The following is an 8,243-nucleotide window of genomic DNA, read 5'->3' on the forward strand; positions in this document are numbered from 1 at the left end:
AAAATAAACTACCAATTGACATGTTAATAGAGTCTAGAAATACAATTGTGAATAAAACATTAAGCTAAGCAAATAGACAATCCATTCGAGAGGCCGAAATGTGTTATCTTCAAAGTGTTTTAAGTTCTGGTTAGCCTCCAGTGGATCAAACAGAAGAAAGAGAATAACAATGAATAACAAAAATAATACATATGTGAGCGTGAAGGTGGAGGGGGGGAACATTTTGGTAGTTCATCTTTTTTCCTGTCTAAATATTCTTTCTACCTCACTGTCTCTCACGAGTTTCTGGTGCTGGGACGGAATATCTCTCACTTTCTTCGTCTAACAGTGAGATGAACAAAGGTAGGACTCGTTGTGAGGATAATGAAGGGCAGGCGAGGGGGTCAACAATGATGGTCAACGAAGGTCACGAAAACTACGATATAAACGTGTACATGAATGATTTAGGTAGGACTCTGTGGTAGGATGATGAAAGGAAGGCGCGGTGATTTAGGTAGGACTCTGTGGTAGGATGATGAAAGGAAGGCGCGGTGATTTAGGTAGGACTCGGTGGTAGGATGATGAAAGGAAGGCGCGGTGATTTAGGTAGGACTCGTTGGTAGGATGATAAAGGGAAGGCGCAGTGATTTAGGTAGGACTCATTGGTAGGATGATGAAGGGAAGGCCCGGTGATTTAGGTAGGACTCTGTGGTAGGATGATGAAGGGAAGGCGCGGTGATTTAGGTAGGACTCGTTGGTAGGATGATGAAAGGAAGGCGCGGTGATTTAGGTAGGACTCGTTGGTAGGATGATGAAGGGAAGGCGCGGTGATTTAGGTAGGACTCGTTGGTAGGATGATGAAGGGAAGGCGCGGTGATTTAGGTAGGACTCGTTGGTAGGATGATGAAGGGAAGGCGCGATGATTTAGGTAGGACTCGTTGGTAGGATGATAAAAGGAAGGCGCGGTGATTTAGGTAGGACTCGTTGGTAGGATGATGAAAGGAAGGCGCGGTGATTTAGGTAGGACTCGTTGGTAGGATGATAAAGGGAAGGCGCAGTGATTTAGGTAGGACTCGTTGGTAGGATGATGAAAGGAAGGCGCGGTGATTTAGGTAGGACTCGTTGGTAGGATGATAAAGGGAAGGCGCAGTGATTTAGGTAGGACTCGTTGGTAGGATGATAAAAGGAAGGCGCGGTGATTTAGGTAGGACTCGTTGGTAGGATGATGAAAGAAAGGCGCGGTGATTTAGGTAGGACTCGGTGGTAGGATGATGAAAGGAAGGCGTGGTGATTTAGGTAGGACTCGGTGGTAGGATGATGAAAGGAAGGCGTGGTGATTTAGGTAGGACTCGTTGGTAGGATGATGAAGCGAAGGCGCGATGATTTAAGTAGGACTCGGTGGTAGGATGATGAAGGGAAGGCGAGGAGATTAAGGTAGAACTCGTTGGTAGGATGATGAAGGGAAGGCGCGGTGATTTAGGTAGGAGTCGTTGGTAGGATGATGAAAGGAAGGCGCGGTGATTTAGGTAGGACTCGGTGGTAGGATGATGAAAGGAAGGCGCGGTGATTTAGGTAGGACTCGTTGGTAGGATGATGAAAGGAAGGCGCGGTGATTTAGGTAGGACTCGGTGGTAGGATGATGAAGGGAAGGCCCGGTGATTTAGGTAGGACTCGCTGGTAAGATGATGAAGGGAAGGGGCGGTGATTTAGGTAGGACTCGCTGGTAAGATGATGAAGGGAAGGGGCGGTGATTTAGGTAGGACTCGGTGGTAGGATGATGAAAGGAAGGCGCGGTGATTTAGGTAGGACTCGCTGGTAAGATGATGAAGGGAAGGGGCGGTGATTTAGGTAGGACTCGCTGGTAAGATGATGAAGGGAAGGCGCGGTGATTTAGGTAGGACTCGTTAATAGGATGATGAAGGGAAGGCCCGGTGATTTAGGTAGGACTCGCTGGTAAGATGATGAAGGGAAGGCGCGGTGATTTAGGTAGGACTCGTTAATAGGATGATGAAGGGAAGGCCCGGTGATTTAGGTAGGACTCGCTGGTAAGATGATGAAGGGAAGGGGCGGTGATTTAGGTAGGACTCGGTGGTAGGATGATGAAGGGAAGGCCCGGTGATTTAGGTAGGACTCGCTGGTAAGATGATGAAGGGAAGGGGCGGTGATTTAGGTAGGACTCGCTGGTAAGATGATGAAGGGAAGGGGCGGTCATTTAGGTAGGACTCGCTGGTAAGATGATGAAGGGAAGGCGCGGTGATTTAGGTAGGACTCGTTAATAGGATGATGAAGGGAAGGCCCGGTGATTTAGGTAGGACTCGCTGGTAAGATGATGAAGGGAAGGCGCGGTGATTTAGGTAGGACTCGCTGGTAAGATGATAAAGGGAAGGGGCGGTCATTTAGGTAGGACTCGCTGGTAAGATGATGAAGGGAAGGGGCGGTGATTTAGGTAGGACTCGTTAATAGGATGATGAAGGGAAGGCCCGGTGATTTAGGTAGGACTCGCTGGTAGTATGATGAAGGGAAGGCGCGGTGATTTAGGTAGAACTCGTTAATAGGATGATGAAGGGAAGGCGCGGTGATTTAGGTAGGACTCGCTGGTAAGATGATGAAGGGAAGGCGCGGTGATTTAGGTAGAACTCGTTAATAGGATGATGAAGGGAAGGCGCGGTGATTTAGGTAGGACTCGTTAATAGGATGATGAAAGGAAGGCGCGGTGATTTAGGTAGGACTCGTTAATAGGATGATGAAAGGAAGGCGCGGTGATTTAGGTAGGACTCGCTGGTAAGATGATGAAGGGAAGGCGCGGTGATTTAGGTAGGACTCGTTAATAGGATGATGAAAGGAAGGCGCGGTGATTTAGGTAGAACTCGTTAATAGGATGATGAAGGGAAGGCGCGGTGATTTAGGTAGGAGTCGTTAATAGGCTGATGAACGGAAGGCGCGGTGATTTAGGTAGTACTCGTTATTAGGATGATGAAGGGAAGGCGCGGTGATTTAGGTAGGACTCGTTAATAGGATGATGAAGGGAAGGCGCGGTGATTTAGGTAGGACTCGTTAATAGGATGATGAAGGGAAGGCGCGGTGATTTAGGTAGGATTCGTTAATAGGATGATGAAGGGAAGGCGCGGTGATTTAGGTAGGACTCGTTAATAGGATGATGAAGGGAAGGCGCGGTGATTTAGGTAGGACTCGTTAATAGGATGATGAAGGGAAGGCCCGGTGATTTAGGTAGGACTCGCTGGTAGGATGATGAAGGGAAGGCGCGGTGATTTAGGTAGGACTCGCTGGTAAGATGATGAAGGGAAGGCGCGGTGATTTAGGTAGGACTCGCTGGTAGGATGATGAAGGGAAGGCGCGGTGATTTAGGTAGGACTCGCTGGTAAGATGATGAAGGGAAGGCGCGGTGATTTAGGTAGGACTCGTTAATAGGATGATGAAAGGAAGGCGCGGTGATTTAGATAGGACTCGTTGGTAGGATGATGATTTACATAGATTTACATAGAAAATCAGACCACACAGACCCCATGGTCCAGACTTGGTGGTCTGTCCTTAAACCTAAGTGATTTTACATTAATCAGAAGACTCCAAAACGTTGCATTTCTACTCTAGTTAATATTACGTTGAAGGAAGTGACGGTCGAGCTTATTTTTGAAGGAGTCAATCGTGTTGCACTGGACCACTGATGGTGGAAGCTTATTCCATTCTCGCACTACAACGTTGGTGAAGAAAAATTTGGTGCAGTCTGAATTTACTTGTCTACATCTGAGTTTTACGCCATTGTTCCTCGTGCGCAAGGTGTCATCGATCAGAAACAATGTTGATCTGTTTACATTCGTGAAACCATTAAGTATTTTAAAACATTCGATCAGTTTTCCTCGGAGGCGACGTTTCTCAAGAGAGAACATGTTAAGGGTAGAAAGCCTTTCTTCGTAGGATTTGTTGCGCAAGGAAGGGATCATTTTCGTTGCCCGACGCTGAACACCTTCTAATTTAGCTATATCCTTTGCATGGTGGGGAGACCAAAACTGTACCGCATATTCCAAGTGGGGTCTGACTAAACTGTTGTAGAGCGGGAGTATTACATCTTTATTCTTGAATAAAAAGTTTCTTTTAATGAAGCCCAACATTCTGTTCGCTTTATTTGCTGCATCGATGCATTGATGTGAGAATTTGAGGTTTGACACGATTTTGACCCCCAAGTCCTTGACGCACTGAACGCTTTTGAGTTTAACGCCGCGCATTTCGTAATCGAACTTCTTATTCCTCGTTCCAACTTGAAGGACCTGGCACTTGTCTACGTTAAAGGGCATCTCCCATCTATCCGACCAAGCTGAAATTTTGTGCAAATCCTCTTGGAGGCTTTGCCTGTCTTCGTCAGTGAGAACCGAGTTACCAATCTTTGTGTCGTCTGCAAATTTACTAATGCGGTTATTGAGTCCAACATCCACGTCGTTGATGTAAATAATGAAGAGCACTGGGCCAAGAACCGAGCCCTGAGGGACGCCACTAGTGACCGGCGCCCACTCTGAGTTAAATCCGTCAATCACTACTCTTTGTTGTCTGTTGCTCAACCAATTCGCGATCCATTGGTTTACTTGACCGTCAATACCTATTTGCTTTAATTTGTAAAGTAATTTATGATGCGGGACTTTATCAAACGCTTTCTGGAAATCAAGATAGACTACGTCCAGTGATTTGGTTACGTCATAAACAGTGAAGAGGTCGTTATAAAAGGTTAATAGGTTTGATAGGCAGGATCTTTTGTTTCGGAAACCATGTTGTGAGTCCCCAATTAATGAGTGGCTTTCAAGGTAATTCACAATTTTGTCTCAAATTATGCTCTCAAGTAGCTTACCTACAACCGAAGTTAGACTAATGGGCCTGTAATTACCTGGTACTTTTTTGTCTCCTTTCTTAAAAATCGGTGTCACGCCCGGTGATTTAGGTAGGACTCGTTGGTAGGATGATGAAAGGAAGGCGCGGTGATTTAGGTAGGACTCATTGGTAGGATGAAGGGAAGGCCCGGTGATTTAGGTAGGACTCATTGGTAGGATGATGAAGGGAAGGCGCGCTGATCAAGGTAGGACTCGTTGGTAGGATGATGAAGGGAAGGCGCGCTGATCAAGGTAGGACTCGTTGGTAGGATGATGAAGGGAAGGCGCGGTGGACTAGGATCGTATTATGAGACATTTCGCCGCCCAAGAACACATATTTGATAAGGCTTTCGTAGGATTTATGGGCATTTCCAGAGGTAGTTTTATGACCCTGGTGGTAGTCTGACCCTTCTTCTGTACCATGAACTTAAAGAAACACTCATTAGAACCCGATTGATCCCCTCTTTGACCTTTAGAAATAGCTGATGTGATATGGCACAGTGTCTTGAAATACCAGCCTAACAGTGTGCCTTTACGGTCTCGTTTATCTCCTTCTTTTGTTAATTTTCGTTATCTTGGTTATAAGGAGAAACCCACGTGTGTTCTCTGTGCCGCCTGGTGACCGTCAACGAAGATCACGGAAACTACGATATAAACTTGTACATGAGGAGGAAAGTGGAAACAGATTGAGAAACAGATTGATAGATGGATTAAATAGACTGTGAATAGCGAATGATAGACGAATGGGGAAGATAGAATAATAAATTCAACGACAAATAGAAATAGAAATGGAACTGAATAAGCAAGCGAAAAAAGAGAGAAAATGAAGAAATTATAATCAACTGAAAAAATAAACGATTGATAGATAGATACTTAGATAGATAGATAGGTACCACCATTGGCCATTCACGCGGAGAGGAAGAGCGATACTCCAATGACGAACGGGAGAGTTAATAGCCGTACTGTTAAACGTATAGGCGCCTCAGTCCGCCATTTTTAAAAGCCTCTCGTAGAAGTTGCATAGTTTTCTTGGCCTGTTTTGTTTTCCTAGTTATAACTTTACACGACCTCTGCACAATGAACGGAAAAATCACCCATGAAAACCGGGTTAATCTTCTCTGTGACCTTGGGAAATCGTCATGATGGGGCCCGATACGTTCAAGAGTATGGACCAGAGTGTTTTAGCTCACCTGCGTCATTATGGAAAACGGGAGTCGGAGGGAAACGAGTGTAAAGAGTAAAAGGAAAAAAATAATAAACCGCATAAACATGAACGGGGCGAACTGGAGAAGAGAAGAGAGTGTGAGTGGTGTTATGATACTTGTTCAGCGAAGGAGACAGTAAGGAGAGGTAAGAGGACATGAAGAAAGTCGCGATGAAGTGAGGAACATAGAGAGGACACGAGGGCGCATGACTGGGGAGGAAGTTGAGGGAGGAAAAGAGGGAGGGAAAGGGAAGGAAGAGGAGGGGGAAGGGGAGCTTAGGTGAGTCCAATCGTGATTATACTGCTAAGCTCTAGTCCACGTATTAAAAAAAAGTCTTAACATGTTTTTTCGAGAGAAGAATAGTATAGGTGACTGATTTATATGGAGTAATGATGAAAAAAAATGAGGAGCGAAGGAAATACCAGACATAATCATATCACTCAGTTCTGTTCCACTTATTAAAAGAAAGGATCAAATCTTTACAATTTTTTTTATGAAATGCCAGAATTTTCTCTTTACTCCACTCCCACACGACCACCGCGTGTAACGAAACACACGAGAAATTAATCCAGACATGGAAAGGTTTGCCGGCGCCGGGGATCGTACCCGCGACCAGCGTAACGGGAGAGCCACTCCTTTACCAGTCTGCCAAAGAGGTACCCCACTGGCTAAGTGGGTTATGGGAGGCTCGCCCATCAGGCAGGTCAGCATTACACATCTCCCCATTCCCATTTAGATTAATTTCTGTGTGTTGAGTTCCCGTTTTCTATGAACTTCGGAGAGCATGGGCCATCACTCTACCTGTTACCCTCTCGGGGTGACACAACAGAACTACAGGAGAGGATGCCCACCGCTTTGCCACCAGTGAAATGCCAGGGTAGGCGGTGGCCGAAATGGTAGCATACTGGACCCACATTCACCGCGTGATGGACGACGCGGGTTCGAATCCTCACCCTACCACTCGGATTTTTCAGTCACCGCCGAGTGGCTTAAAACTACCCACATGCTGTCCTGAAGACCACCCATCAACCCGGACTCTAGAGGAAGCCGTCCAAGCGAATCAAGAACGAGTTCCGGGGGGGCAGCATGAGCCAATGCAAGATGGCGCCACTATAAACACTCGCCTGCGCCAGAACGGGCTGGGCCGACCATCAGGCCCCACTGGGAAGATGCCTACCGGCGCAATAGGCAACAACATAAAAAAAAAAAAAAAAGGATTTTCTCTTTTCTATACTCCAACGAGATCTCCGCGTGTAACGAAACACACGAGAAATTAATCCAGACAAGGAAAAGTTTTGCCGGCGCCGGGGATCGAACCCGCGACCAGCGTAACGGGAGAGCCACTCCTTTACCAGTCGGCCAAAGAGGTACCCCGCTGGCTAACTGGGTTATGGGAGGCTCGCCCATCAGGCAAGTCAGCATTACATTTAAGAGAATAATAACAAAGATGATTGATTTATAAGCTGTAATAATGCAAAAAAATGGGAAGCAGCGAAGGAGATACAAAACACATACAGCTCAGTTCTGGTCCACTTATTAAATATTGAATCAAATCTTTATATGTTAAATCTTATGAGAATAATGATATCGATGATTAATCTATAAGTAGTGATGATGCCATGATAAAAACGCGTCGAAACAAAGGAGAATAAAGAGGAACGGGAGAAGAAAAAAAAGGCTCCAGTTAATACAGTTGATCATGATAATTAAACAAAAAAAAACAACGAAGGAAACGAAAAATGCAAAAATAAATGTGAATACAGAAAGAGAACAGAGAAATAACAAGCAATTTATCGAGAAAATATTAGCAGAAAAACAGTTGATGATGAAAAATGAAACACTGACTCTCTCTCTCTCTCTCTCCACGCAAGCAAGAGCATCAGAAGATAGATAAATAAAAGCAAACAAACAAGAAAATAAATAAATAAAATAAATAAATATAATCTGCCTGCGAAATAAAAGTCAAATAAATGGTCGAAATAAATAATGTAATAAAAGACTTAGTTAACGATATATAAAAAAAACGGAGCTGGTCATATTATTGCATTTGAAAAAGAGGGGAATAAAGTTAAAAGAAGGTCGAGAGAGAGAGAGAGAGAGAGAGAGAGAGAGAGAGAGAGAGAGAGAGAGAGAGAGAGAGAGAGAGAGAGAGAGAGAGAGAGACAAAAACACACAGAAACAAACA

This window comes from Eriocheir sinensis, chromosome 23, assembly GCF_024679095.1.
Source record: "Eriocheir sinensis breed Jianghai 21 chromosome 23, ASM2467909v1, whole genome shotgun sequence".
Taxonomy (NCBI): Eukaryota; Metazoa; Arthropoda; class Malacostraca; order Decapoda; family Varunidae; genus Eriocheir; species Eriocheir sinensis.